This window comes from Mustelus asterias, chromosome 7 (genome assembly GCF_964213995.1).
Source record: "Mustelus asterias chromosome 7, sMusAst1.hap1.1, whole genome shotgun sequence".
NCBI lineage: Eukaryota > Metazoa > Chordata > Chondrichthyes > Carcharhiniformes > Triakidae > Mustelus > Mustelus asterias.
In genome coordinates this window covers 58,363,511-58,378,805 of record NC_135807.1, presented here as the reverse complement: position 1 = coordinate 58,378,805, position 15,295 = coordinate 58,363,511, and positions in this window count along the sequence as shown.

The following is a 15,295-nucleotide window of genomic DNA, read 5'->3' as shown; positions in this document are numbered from 1 at the left end:
AATATGGCACAGAGTGCATTGACAATCCAGAGTCTTCTCCATCTGACAGAACCCATTCTTCTGTGCTTTTGGACTGAGTATGATATTTTAAATCCACCAGAGTTTCACCTTGCTGATCATGGTTCTCCACAGTTGATTTGCAATAACAGACTTGTCCTGTCTCGGGTTGTTTCGATGACAAAATACATTTTTACATGAACAGGTCATTAGCCTGGCTCACTCCCCAGCAGGAGAACAGTTAACTGCTTTTAGACTGGCTCCTATCTTTAGATCTGTCTGGTTTGAGTAACTTGACCAAATAATATACACCTGCCAGCATAGCTCTCAAGATCCTAGTAGCATGCAAGCCTTCCTAGTACGACAAGGTGCAACGCAAAGGGAAAGAGAGACAAGCAGAGATGAGGCTGTTTAACGTTTGAAGATGAAGATGAGGATTTCATATCGATTGCATTGGGAAAGAGGGAGTCAGTGTTAGGCTAATAGGATAGCAGTGGTGCAATGTTCAAGATAGGTTTCAAGCAGTTAAAGTCTGGGAAAAATGAAATTTTTAGAAGGTCGCAGATCAGAGGCGTGCAATGGCGACTTTGGGAAAATTAAATGTAGAGGGGACAAAGATATATAAGGATTTCAATGGCAGAAAGTCTTAGAGAAGGAAAGGCAGTCAAACATGTTGGGAATGTAAGTGGTGAGGAGGATGTTAAGAGACTTCAAAGGTTATCTAGACAAGTTGAGTGAGTGAGCAAATACATGGCAGATGCAGTACAATGCGGATAAATGTGAAGTTATCCACTTCGGATTGAAACAGAATGGCAGAATATTATGTAAATGGTGATAGATTGGAAAATGTTGACGTAAAAAGGACCTGGGTATCCTAATACACCACCCTCTGAAAGCAAGCAAGCAATCAGGAAGGGAAATGGTATGTTGGCTTTCACTAAAAGAGGACTTCAATACAGGAGCAAGGATGCCTTTCTGCAGCTGTACAGCTTGATGTCTTGTGTGCAGCTTTGGTCTCCTTATCTAAGAAAGGATATACTTGCCACACAGCAAATGCAGCAAAGGTTCAATAGACTAATTCCCGGGATGGCAGGATTGGCGGATGAGGGGAGATTGGGTCGACTGGTCCTGTATTCACAGGAATTTAGAAGAATGGGAGGAAATCTAATTGAAGCATAAAATTCTGACAGGGATAAACAGACTGGATGCAGGGATGTTGCTTCATCTGGCTGGGGATCTAAAACAAGGGTCACAGTCTCAGGATATGGGGTAGGCCATTTAGGACTGCGATGAGGCGAATTCTCTTCCCTTGGAGGGTGGTGAACCTATGGAATTCTCTACCACAGAAGGCTGTGGAGGTCAAGTCACTGAGTATATTTAAGAAGGAAATAGATGGAGTCCTAGACTCTGAAGGTGTCAAGGAAAATAAGGAAAGCGTGAAAGTATGACATTGAGATAGAGCCATGATCACAGTGAATGGTGGAGCAGACTTGAAGGGCTGAATGGCCTACTCCTGCTTCTACTTCCTACATTTCTATGTTGCATTGGGAGAAATAAATAGTCTGGTGATGGAAATGATGTAAAGTTTAAAGCTTACCTCTGGTTTAATGAGAACATGATGTGGAGATGCCGGCGTTGGACTGGGGTAAACACAGTAAGAAGTTTAACAACACCAGGTTAAAGTCCAACAGGTTTATTTGGTAGCAAAAGCCACACAAGCTTTCGGAGCTCCAAGCCCCTTCTTCAGGTGAGTGGGAATTCCCACTGGTTAGGCCCCATTTGGAGTACTGTGAGCAATCTTGGGCCCCACACCTCAGGAAGGACATACTGGCACTGGAGCGGGTCCAGCGGAGATTCACACGGATGATCCCAGGAATGGTAGGCCTGACATACGATGAACGTCTGAGGATCGTGGGATTATATTCATTGGAGTTTAGGAGGTTGAGGGGAGATCTGATAGAAACTTACAAGATAATGAACGGCTTAGATAGGATGGACGTAGGGAAGTTGTTTCCATTAACAGGGGAGACTAGGACGCGGGGGCACAGCCTTAGAATAAAAGGGAGTCACTTTAGAACAGAGATGAGGAGAAATTTCTTCAGCCAGAGAGTGGTGGGTCTGTGGAATTCATTGCCACAGAGGGCTGTGGAGGCCGAGACGTTGAGCGTCTTCAAGACAGAAATTGATAAATTCTTGATTTCTCGAGGAATTAAGGGCTATGGGGAGAGAGCGGGTAAATGGAGTTGAAATCAACCATGATTGAATGGTGGAGTGGACTCGATGGGCCGAATGGCCTTACTTCCGCTCCTATGTCTTATGGTCTTATGGTCTTATGGACTTTAACCTGGTGTTGTTAAACTTCTTAAAGAGAACAACCAGATCTTTCATTTGTCTAGTTCAGCCTGATCAGGTCACTAGGGGAGAAATGGAGTTAGTGGCTTGGAGCTGAGTGGATGGGGTGATACTAAAATTAATTGCTTTGGGATTCTTAATATTTGAATAAGAAAGTTAGGGTTCATCCTTGACGTAACTTTTGACAAGAAGTCTTGGAACAAAGGATTTGTAGAGAACCGGATCTCAGTTTTGTCAACAATCTCTTCAATGCCCCAATGTTTTTTCTGCCCTTGTAGCTGTGATGCTGGTGTGGTTAGTCCAGTTCAGCTTCTGGTCAGTAATGACCACAGAGATGTTGACAGTGGGACAGAGTCAGTGACAGTGGTGAGTGAGAGCCGTCTGGCTATTTTTCTTAGAATAATAATTTATTTTCAGTGGTCAGTGGGATGATAACGAGATGCGCAAATTTATGGTAAACTGGAAAGGATTGAAGTGAGCTTGCGGCTGAAGCAAGGGTCTGTAAATCTTTTCCAAAAGAAATGATATAGTTGCTTAAGTTAGAACAAAATTATAGATCATGGGGAATGAGCAAGAATTTAGAATTAGACCAGATGGCTCCTGTGGAGAAAAACGGCAGCAGTTTGATGAGTCAAAGGCCTATTTCTCTGCAGTAATTTTTGTAAAGCATACAGGGAAAAACAAGGCAGAAGGGTTTGATATACCTGTACTTGCCTTATTAGTTTCACAAGAGGACATGACAACTCTGAAGATTCTGTAGTCCTCATTGTGTTAAATATGATTAACATAAGATCTTTCACTATTCAATAAGTTGTTAAAATATTCATTTGGACAGAGAGCTCTTGGGTTAATAGCTTTGACCCGGCCACCATTGAAGAGACCTACAGTTTTCCAAGACTCCTTCATTTAATACCTAACTCTAAGTATAATAACTAATCTTAGGATAATGACAATGTCAAAAATGTTTTACATCTGGTGCTGTTCTGTGCAAGGAAATTATGTTGACATGTGTCCAATGCAATATTTTTGACAGAATGAAGACTGATTAAAAATAGGTTGAACAGGAACACGTTTTGTTCTGCTGCTAATGTGATGTCAAAATATTATTTTGCATGAGCAATGTCTTCCTCAAATGAACAAAATTCTGCGTTATCTTTGACAACCTGCAGTAATATGGCAATTTAATCATTCTATTGTTCACATTGCGTTATTACAAAAGAGGACCAAAATCTGCTATGGCACATGGACATTTACACTTGCATTTGGACCAGGCCTTATACTTCTGCTTATTCATAAACATTTATCTAGATAGTAGTGATATTTTCTTTGCCAGAGAAATTGGTGACCTTGTATTTAATCATTCTTGACAAACTGTGTCCTATGAATTAACAAATTAAAAATAAATCAATTGCATTTTACATCTAGAAAGCTTAACATGAAGAGTATATCGAAAGTTTTATGAAATTCCAGCCAGTAAATTATTGATGATACTGTTACAGATAGGTGGGGGTTTAATTTAAAACAGCCCTGATTTCTCCCCTCACCACCTGTCTGTAACAGAACGGTATTTGTCCTTTTCGATTTCTTCCTTTATAAGGGATGGCGCATTTTCCCCAATCCTTCCGTTTTGGAGTGATCCAATATATTAATAACGCATAGCAAACTTGAGATTGGGTAAAATCAGAGGGCTAGATTATTTTACATGCACGCAAAACTAAGCCTATTTATAGAATCTTACAGTGCAGAAGGAGGCCATTCAGCCCATCGAGTCTGCACTGAACACAATCCCACCCCGGTCCTATCCCCATAACCCTATGTATTTACCCTAGCTTGCCCCCCTGACACTAAGGGGCAATTTAGCGATGCCAATCCACCTAACCCGTACACCTTTGGACTGTGGGAGGAAACCCATACAGACACAGGGAGAACGTGCGAACTTCGCGCATGTGACAATAATAAGTAATAAAAATATACATGGTAAGAGAGCTCAAAAATGCCTCTCCCCCTTTTCTATATCTATACAATAAAAGAGGGATAAGGGAAACAAAGAGGTACAGAGAAAATCAGAATTTCTGTTTCACATGAGTCCAGAGTTCAGAATCAAATGTTCAATGATGTGTTCCTTCAGAGACAGTAGTCGGCGGAAGCGAGCTAATCCCCCTTTTCAGCAGCGATGACTACCACTATGGGAGAAGCACCTACAGATACATTTGCCTTTTGTAAATACTGGCACAGAAGTTCTCATAGAAACAGTCTAGATGAGAACCAGGCAATTTAAACCTGGACAGAACTCTGGGTCTGCAGCTGTTTGATTGTTGGAAGATGGTAGATTGATTCTTTTAGCTTCAGAAAGCATTATTACAATTTGGGGGGTGCGGGAGAGTGGAAGGGAGGTGAGCATGTGACATACCTCCCATTTCTGCCCTTTGGTTTGGACAAAAGATGTATATTTCTGGTCTGATATCTTGAGATAGTTCATGTTTCACCCATTAATACATTTACCAGGGGTTTCAGGATCTTTATCCTTGTGGGTGAGCTGTCTCCATTGGCTAAAGCTTTGCCTCAGAAATGTACAGGGGCCTTTGTGGATTTCCATGGAATTTGATTTCTACAGTCACAGAGGGTGTAAAGAAACACCAACTTGGCCACAATAAAGGTTGTCAAATGCATTGTGATATTCAATCTTCTTTGCTTATAAAAATATTGACATACATTATTTTACATGCATGGACTCAGAACTGAGGCAGCTCGTTACACAGGTCCCTCATGGTAAGACTAAACCTGTAAAAGCCAATGCAATGAGTGATGGTGTCACTCGCGCATGCTCATACCTGCTAAAGACATCAGTATATAGCATTCAAATAGGAAGATGCTTACTATAAGAATCTGTAACACTGGTTTTCTGAAGGCTAGAAATTCCCTTTGTGTGAGTGATAGCCAATCATGGCTTCAATCAGTGTAAAGTCTTTGTCTATTATATTTTTTAAAAATTTATGAAGTAGCCAGGATGATATAGATATATAAATATTTTCTTTCATGTCTTCTTGGCATGATAATACATTAGTTTTTCAGCTATAGGAAATGTCTATAATAAAACATTGACCTGTCTCTTCTCTGCAAGTGGCTTGCAGCACTTACTATTTTTGTTTCTGATTTCCAGCATTTGCAGTTTTTTGCTTTTTGTTTCAATTACCAAAGATCCTGACAGAGATTTTTTATTAACATGTTCGAGATATCGGGAATAATTGATCCAGCATCAGAAAATGCAATTAAAAATATGAAAACTGTGCATGTTAGGGTACAGCAATGTTCAGTAAACTGTGTTTTATATCTATTAATTTCAATTGGAAGGAACATGGTTGCAATGTCTGAAAAAAATACAATGATCTCACTAGAGTTGTTAAGGCAAGAGAAATGTTCTCGCACTTTCTGGCCCACAACTGTAGCACTTACTACCTTATTACTTCTACATTGATGGCACTTACAATCCTACAAGCACTGCAATAGATTTCACTAAACCTACTTCTTCTCATTCTCTTCACTATTACAACCCTCTTTCCAAGTTATTAGGAATAAAGATAACAAGGTATTAGCTGTAGCACAGATGGAGCAATTAGAGAAGAAATTACATAGCTCTGGTGATAGCTATGAAAGAGTTCATGGTGCCAGCCTTTGTCAGAAGACTTGGAGATGTAGTGGACTTGCAATAGAATTAACTGTATCAGAAGTGAGTAATATAGGAATAAAATCACCAGTGGAAAGGCAAATCAATACTTTAAGGAGAAGGTGTTGTAGGTTTAAGTCTTGCCCTTTCCTGAAACTATTTTACAGCTGTTTACTACTGCTCTCTATTACAGACGTCACTCTTATGGACAAAATAATATAATCTTTGTATCATTCGCTGTGATTTCCAAGCATCTTGCATCCTGATTTTGGGGTCAATTGAATTTTCTGTCGGTCATTAGATTTGAATCAGTGTGGTGGTGTCTCGATGCAAACATGTGTAATAATACAAGACAAATGATGTGGGGGTGAATACAGTTTCAACAAACTGGTTGTAAAGTTAAATCCTGGTTCACTCACTGCACTATGACAAGGTTTGCCACCCTGGCTATCGGGGCTACTCCTATCCTACTGCCTCCCTACACTTTCAAAAGGGTAGGTCTCCCAGAGCAGCAAAGACAGGGAGACATCAGAATAACTCAGTGGCAGGGGCACTGGCTTTGTTTTACTGGTGTCTTTCTGTCAGGGGATGAGGAGATATTTATCATCACTTGTTGATCTCTGTTCTGTTGGCCAAGGGCTCATGTCCAAAACCATCCTCTAAGCCCTGGAAAAAATAGACTCTGCAGCAGACTCCAGTGGAACCGATTGGCTCCTCAAACTGTTGTGAGATCATGGCTAATCTGAGGCCCAAACTATCTTTGTCGCATACCCATTAATACTTTTAGATAACAATAATCTATCAATCACAGATGTAAAATTAACAATTTATCTAACATCGCTTGTGGAGGAGGATGCTGTAAAATTCATCAGCTTGAGCATCCCTACAAGATTCTAACCACGTTCGAGGGGGGGTTGATAAAGAGCTGTACAATTTCTACTGATGGGTTGGATCTGACGCCAGGACGGTTGTTAACAAGGAATCAGGAAGACAAGGATTTTTTTATAAACTGCTTGGTTGTCTCTATTTATCACTCATATGCTACCCTTGCTGCTGTCATTCACAAGCATGAATCAACTTCTGTATGTGTACCACTAACAGCCAAGTTTACTGATGACTTCATTGTAATTGCCATTCAATCCGATTGTCATAGATCAAGTCTTCAATTAGTTATAACTTCAGAATGAGGAAGACACAGCAATAATAATCTGGTAAAGTCAGACACATGATGCTGTGTCTTTGTCAATCATTCTGGGCAGGTTGACCATTTGACTGACAGGTAGGGACAAGGGGCCAGAGTCAGGGAGCTGTAGGAATGACCCTGGACAGGAAAGAGAGGGGATTGTACTGTGATCAGAAGATGGGAGGAAGATGCCTGAAACTGGAATAGGGAGAAGGATTGATCCTAGATCAGGAAGGAGAAACCTGCTAATGGCAGCAATCAGGAAGCAAGGTAGTTGACAGCTGTGGTGACCAAAGATGTCCTTATGAGGCCTACAGGTGGGAGCGCTTCTGCTCCTTCTGCACAAGCAGCTTAAACCTGGCAAAGTTCTAAAATTTATATGGACGTTTTCCGATCAAATGGCTCCTCCTGCTGTTGCTGCTGCTAGGTGTCAGACAGCAGGGAACTTTTCCTGTAGTTTGAAAAGTACACAATGTCACATTACACATAAGCCACAACATGGAAACTAGGCAATAAGCTGAACCAGTCTGTATTGCCATTTACCTGCCATGTGAATACAGTATTATAATTTGATCTACCTCACACCCCCAAGTCTCAGATTCTTTCACCTTTTCTTTCATCCAATTTAATTCTGAATTTTGGCAGTTTCCATCTCAACCACGAACTCTGGAAGCAAATTATATAGCCCATAACTCTACTTTTCTCACTCTGTTCAAAATCTTTTACAATTAATTTTGCATCTGTGCTTCCACATTCTGGTCTAGGTCCTCTTCCCACCCTATCCCTGTAACCCCACACATTTCCCATGGCTAATACCCCTAACCCACACATCTTGGGACACTAAGGGGCAACTTATTATGGCCAATCAACCTAATCCTAAACTGCACATTTTTGAATTGTGGGAGGAAACCGGAGCATCCAGAGGAAACTCATGCAGACACTGGAGAACATACAAACTCCACACAGACAGTGATCCAAGGCCCAAATTGAATCCAGGCCCCCTGGTGCTGTGAGGCAGCAGTGCTAAACACTATGCCACCCCTGAAGGAAACCTCTTCACTAGATGGTAAATATTTCTTAATCTTGTGAGGCCATCTTAAGCAAAAACATCTGCAGGAGATGTCTCCATCTCGAATCTCTTTGACTTAGAGTCATTGAGTGGAGAGACTGAAGGGTTAAATGAAATTTAAATATTAGTCCTGCTTCCATCTCCACAGGTGCTGCCAGACCTGATGCATTTATCCAGAATTTTCTGTTTTTAATCCTGAAAGGTGTGTTGCTTGCCCAGTGTCAAGATAAGGGACATCGCACAGTAGCTGAAGAAACATTTGAAAGTCAGGTTGGGTGGGGGGGGGGGGGGGCGGGTTGCAGCAACGTAGGTAAAATACCTGTTGTGGTCCATGTTGGAAGAAATGAGTGGCAGGAAGAGATCCTGCTGAAAGAGTATCAAGAGTTAGGTTCAAATTAAAAAGGACCTCAAGGGTAATAATTTCTGAAGTATTGTCAGTGACATTTGCAAATTGGCAATGGAGTAGACAGATTAGAATTAATGAGTGGTTAAGGGCTCGTGTGGGAAAGTAGCATTCTTTTCATGGAATGTTTGTACCAGTTCTGTTGCAGGAAGCTGTACTGCAGCATGGGCTTCACCTAAACCAGGAAGAGGACCCATGCCCCACTGGAAAGGGTAATTAGGGAGATAGTAAAAAGGGGGTGTGGAGAAAGAGGAAGAATCTACAATATAAGCAACCAAAATGTAAACACAATGGCACATGAAAACATTAACAGAAGGCATTGTTGACAAGGGAATAGAATCCTAAAACAGGAGTCTAAAGAGATAGTTAAACATAAAGTGAGAGCAAGTCCTATCAAAAATGAGTTAAAATGTTTGCATAGCCCTGCACATTGTGCATGATGAAAGTATAGAGCTGAATGGAATTGTGCCTTGGGGCAAACCAGACATAAGAGAGATTAATGAGACATGGCTTCAGAAAAATGAGGATTAGGAGATAAACATTGCAGGTTAACATATTTCAATAAGAAAGGCCAGGGGAGAGGGGGGTGGAGTTCAATACTTGTTTGGGATAACAACAGCTGTAAAAAAGGGATACAGCTTTCAGCAAGACAAAAATAGAACCTGCATGGAGAGGGAGAAAAGGTAATAAAGGACTAATCACACTAACGAGGGGAGGAGGTGGCAGGGGCACTGGACTAGCAATCCAGAGACCCAGGGTAATGTGCTGGGGACCCAGGTTCAAACCTGGTGGAATTTGAATTAAAAACAAATCAAGAATTAAAAAATCTAATGATGAAATGATTGTTTTAAAAAGCCATCTGTTCACAAATGCCCCTTAGGAAAATAAATCTGTTGTCTTTACCTGGTCTGTCTGACCTATGTGTAACTACAGAAACAATTATTTTTAAATGCCCTCTGAATAGGCCTCATAAGCCACACAATTGTATCAAAGTGCTGAAAATCCAATGAGTGAAGCTAGACGGACCACCTGGTATCAACCAAGGTACCAGAAACAACAATTCAGTCCTGTCGACCCAGGGTACAGATGCTACAGGAAAGATGGAACAGGAGGTAAGAGAGGAGGGGGAAGTTGCACTTCTGATTAGGGAAAACATCACGGCAGTACTGAGAGGGGATATATCCGAGGGTTCAGCCACTGAGTCTATATGGGTAGAACTTAAAATAAGGAGGAGGAAATCACTTTGATAGGGTTGTACTATCGGCCCCCAAATAGTCGGCGGAAAATTGAGCAGCAAATATGTAAGATTACAGATAGCTCCAAGAAAAATAGGGTAGTAGGGGATTTTAACTTGCCCAACATTGACTGGGACAGTCATAGTATTAGAGGGTTGGATGGAGAGAAATTTGTTGAGTGTATTCAGGAGGAATTTCTCATTCAGTATGTGGATGGCCCGACTAGAAAGGGGGAAAAACTTGACCCTCTCTTGGGAAATAAGGACAGGTGACAGAAGTGTTAGTGAGGGATCACTTTGGGACCAGCGACCATAATTCCATTAGTTTTAAGATAGCTATGGAGAATGATAGGTCTGGCCCAAAAGTTAAAATTCTAAATTGGTGCAAGGCCAATTTTGATGGTATCAGGCAGGAACTTTCAAAAGTTAATTGGGGGAATCTGTGGGAAGGCAAAGGAACGTCTGGTAAGTGGGAGGCTTTCAAAAGTTAACCAGGGTTCAGGGTAAACACATTCCTCTTAGAATGAAAGGTAAGGCTGACAGAAGTAGGAAACCCTGAATGACTTGGGATATTGAGGCCCTGGTCAAGAAGGAGGCACAAGACAGGCATAGGCAGCTGGGATCAAGTGAATCCCTTGAAGAGTATAGGGGGTGTAGGAGTAGAGTTGAGAGAGAAATCAGGAGGGCAAAAAGAGGACATGAGATTGTTTTGGTAGATAAGGCAAAGGGGAATCCAAAGAGCTTCTATAAATACATAAAGAGCAAAACAGTAACTAGGGAAAGAATAAGGCCTCTTAAGGATCAACAAGGTCATCTATATGCGGATCCACAAGAAATGGGTGAGATCCTAAATGAATATTTCTCATCAGTATTTACTGTTGAGAAAAGCATGGATGTTAGGGAACTTGGGGAAATAAATAGTGATGTCTTGAGGAGTGTACATATCACAGAGAAAGAGGTGCTGGAAGTCTTAAAGCGCATCAAGGTAGATAAATCTGCGGGACCTGAAGAAGTGTATCCCAGGACATTGTGGGAGGCTAGGGAGGAAATTATGGGTCCCCTAGCAAAGATATTTGAATCATCGATAGTCATGGGTGAGTTGCCTGAAGGTTAGAGGGTGGCAAATGTTGTGCCTTTGTTTAAAAAGGGCTGCAGGGAAAAGCCTGGGAACTACAGGCCAGTGAGCCTCACATCTGTGGTAGGTAAGTTGTTGGAAGGTATTTTGAGAGACAGGATCTACAGGCATTTAGAGAGGCAAGGACTGATTAGGGACAGTCAGCATGGCTTTGAGAGTGGAAAATCATGTCTCACAACTTTGATTGAGTTTTTTGAAGGGGTAACCAAGAAGGTAGAGGAGGGCAGTGCAGCTAATGTTGTCTACATGGACTTTAGCAAGGCCTTTGACAAGGTACCACATGGTAGGTTGTTGCATAAGGTTAAATCTCACGGGATCCAGGGTGAGGTATCTAAATGGATACAAAATTGAGGGTGGGTGTAGGGGGTTGTTTTTCAAACTGGAGGCCTGTGACTAGTGATGTGCACAGTAAGAAGTCTCACAACACCAGGTTAAAGTCCAACTGGACTTTAGTTTAAAGTTGGACTGTAACCTGGTGTTGTGAGACATCTTACTGTGCTTACCCCAGTCCAACGCCGGCATCTCCACATCATGACTAGTGATGTACCTCAGGGATCAGTGCTGGGTCTACTGTTATTTGTCATTTATATTAATGATTTGGATGAGAATATAGGAGGCATGGCTAATAAGTTTGCAGATGACACCAAAATTGGTGGCATAGTGGACAGTGAAGAAAGTCATCTCTGATTGCAACGGGATCTTGATCAATTGGGCCAGTGGGCTGATGAATGGCAGATGAAGTTCAATTTAGATAAATGTGAGGTGATACATTTTGGTAGATTGAACCAGGGCAGGACTTACTCAGTTAATGGTCGGGCATTGGGGAGAGTTACAGAACAAAGAGATCTAGGGGTACATGTTCATAGCTCCTTGAAAGTGGAATCACAGGTGGAAAGTGGTGAAGGTGGCATTCAGCATGCTTGGTTTCATTAGTCAGAACATTGAGTTGGGACGTTTTGTTGAAGTTGTACAAGACATTGGTAAGGCCACACTTGGAGTACTGTGTATAGTTCTGGTCACCCTATTATAGGAAGGATATTATTAAATCAGAAAGAGTGCAGAAAAGATTTACTAGGATGCTACCGGGACTTGATGGTTTGAGTTATAAGGAGAGGCTGGATAGACTGGGACTTTTTTCCTCGGGACCGTAGAAGGCCGAGGAGTGATCTTATAGAGGTCTATAAAATAATGAGGGGCATAGATCAGCTAGTCAATATCTTTTTCCAAAGGTAGGGGAGTCTAAAACTAGAGGGCATAGGTTTAAGGTGAGAGGGGAGAGATACAAAAGTGTCCAGAGGGGCAATTTTTTCACGCAGAGGGTGATCAGTGTCTGGAACAAGCTGCCAGAGGTAGTAGTAGAGGCGGGTACAATTTTGTCTTTTAAAAAGCGTTTAGACAGTTACATGGGTAAGATGGTTATATAAGGATATGAGCCAAATGCAGGCAATTGGGATTAGCTTAGGGGTTTTTAAAAAAGAGCGGCATGGACAAGTTGGGGCGAAGGGCCTGTTTCCATGCTGTAAACCTCTATGACCCTGCAAGGTCCTCCTGATTGGCATCTGGGGGTTATGCCAAAATTGGGAGAGCTGTCTCAGATTAGGGAATGATACCTCTCAAATTCCCAGACACCACCACCACTATCCCTGGGTATGTCCTGTCCTATTGACAGGACAGAGGTGGCAGCAGAGTGCTATGCAGTCAAAGGGAATTATTGTGGATGTCTAACATTATCTCCTTACCCTATGAAGTCTCTTGGTATCAAGTCAAACATGGGCAGGGAATCATCCTGCTGATTGTCACTTGGATATAGCTGCTAGGCTACGTCTGCAGCAGGTGGTGAGGGAACCAATGAGAGAAAAACTTGACTTCATCCTCACCAATCTGTCTACCACAGATGCATCTGTCCACAATAGTATCGGTCGACTACTGTACAGTCCTTGTGAAGATGAAGTCCATCTTCACATTGATGATACCCTCCATTGTGTTATGTGGCACTACCACCATGCTAAATTCTGAACAAGATCTGGCAACTCAAGACTGGGCTGTGGATCATCAGCAGCAGCAGAATTGTACTCAAATACAATCTGTAATCTCATGGCCCAGTATTTCCCCACTCTACTATTACCACCCTGGTCCAATAAAGAATGCAGGACGGCATACCAGAACCACACCTGGCATACCTTAAAATGAGGCATCAACCTGGTGAAGCTACAACATGGGACTACAGAAGGATATAGATGGGCTGGTCAGATGGACTAATCTGAAGTGTGAGGTGGTGCACATGGGCAGGACAAAATAGGCAAGGGAATATATAATGAATGGCAGGACCCAGGAAACACCAAGGGTCAAAGGGACCCTGCTGTGCATGTACACCAGTCCCTTAAACCTTAGGGCAGATGAATAAAGGGGTTAAGAAGGTATATGATATACTTGCCTTTATTAGCCAAGACATCAAGTTTAAGAGCAGATGGGTTATGCTGGAACTATATATAACACTGATTAGGCCACAGCCAGTGTATTGTGTGCAACTCTGGAATCCACATTATCGGAAGGATGCGATAGCACTGGAAAGGGTGCAGAGATTTACCAGGATGTTGCCTGGACTGGAGAGTTTTGGTTTTGAAGAGAAATTGGATAGTCTGCAGTTATTTTCCTTGGAACAGAGGAGACAGAGTAGGACCTGATGTATAAAATTATGAGGGGCATTAATGGAGTTGACAATAAGAAACTTTTCCCGTTGCTGGAGTGATGAATGACCAGGGGACATAGATTTAAGGTAAACGGCAGGAGGTTTAGAAGTGATATGAGAAAATATTTTTTCACCCAAAGGGTGGTGGGAGTCTGGAACGCACTGTCTAGTGGTATTATCACCAGACTATTAATCCAGAAACTCAGCTAAGGTTCTGGGGACCTGGGTTCAAATCCCACCAGGGCAGATGGTGGTATTTAAATTCAACAAAAAAAAATCTGGAATTAAGAATCTGCTGATGGCCATGAAACCATTGTTGATTGTCGGAAAAACCCATCTGGTTCAAGGAACAAAGAAAATTACAATACAGGAACAGGCCCTCCGGCCCTCCAAGCCTGCACCGACCATGCTGCCTGACTTAACTAAAACCCCCTACACTTCCGGGGACCATATCCCTCTATTCCCATCTCATTCATGTACTTGTCAAGAGGCCCCTTAAAAGTCACTACCGTATCTGCTTCCACTACCTCCCCCGGCAACGAGTTCCAGGCACCCACCACTCTCTGTGTAAAAAATCTGCCTCGTACATCTCTTTTAAAACTTGCCCCTCGCACCTTAAACCTATGCCCCCTACTAATGGACTCTTCCACCCTGGGAAAAATCTTCTGACTATCCACTCTGCCCATGCCTCTCGAACATGCGACTCCAGAGCCACAGCAATGTGGTTGACACTCAACTGCCCTCCAAGAGCAATTAGGGATGGGCAATAAATGCTGGCCAGCCAGTGACGCCCATGTCCCACGGATGAATAAAAAAAAGACATCAATTGAATACAAAGAAGAGGACATGATGAGCGATTAGGAGAGAAGTTAAAAAACAATTTGAAAGCTAAAGAGGAAATGCAAAGTTAAATTATCAAGGAAAATAAAATAGTAAATTATTTCAGAGGCCAATCAGGCTGAGATGGGAATAAGACCAATATGGGATAGACAGGATGATACCGTAGGGAATAATGGCAGAAATATTAAATTATTATTTTGCATCAGTATTTAACAGGGAGGTAGAGCAGCAGACATGATGATCTCAGCAGGTCTGGCAGCATCTGTAAGGAGAGAAAAGAGTTGATGTTTCAAGTCCAGATTACCCTTTGCCAAAGCCTTTGTTATTTACATGATTAATGAGGCAAGTCTACTTAAAAATAAAAAACAAAATGGTCAGCAAGAAATCCAAAAGAAAATTTAGAAGAAACTTCTTTACCCAAGAATAGTGAGAATGTGGAATTTGCGACCACAAGGAGTGGTTGAAGTGAATAGATGGTTTCACAGGGAGACTTGGATGAGAAAAGATGGAGCATAATCATTGGCATAGACTAGGGTGGGCTAATCGTCTGTTTTTGTTTTCAACCTTTGTAACAGTGTAATATTGACAAATAACTTCAGACCTAATAAAAATTTATTTTTAAATCCCTTCCCCAAGCAGGTTTGAGGCACTTTGGCTTGTTCTGGTTTCTGATCTTCGAGGCATGAACATATGCTTCAATTTGTTCTTGATTTTCCAGCAGAAGACATG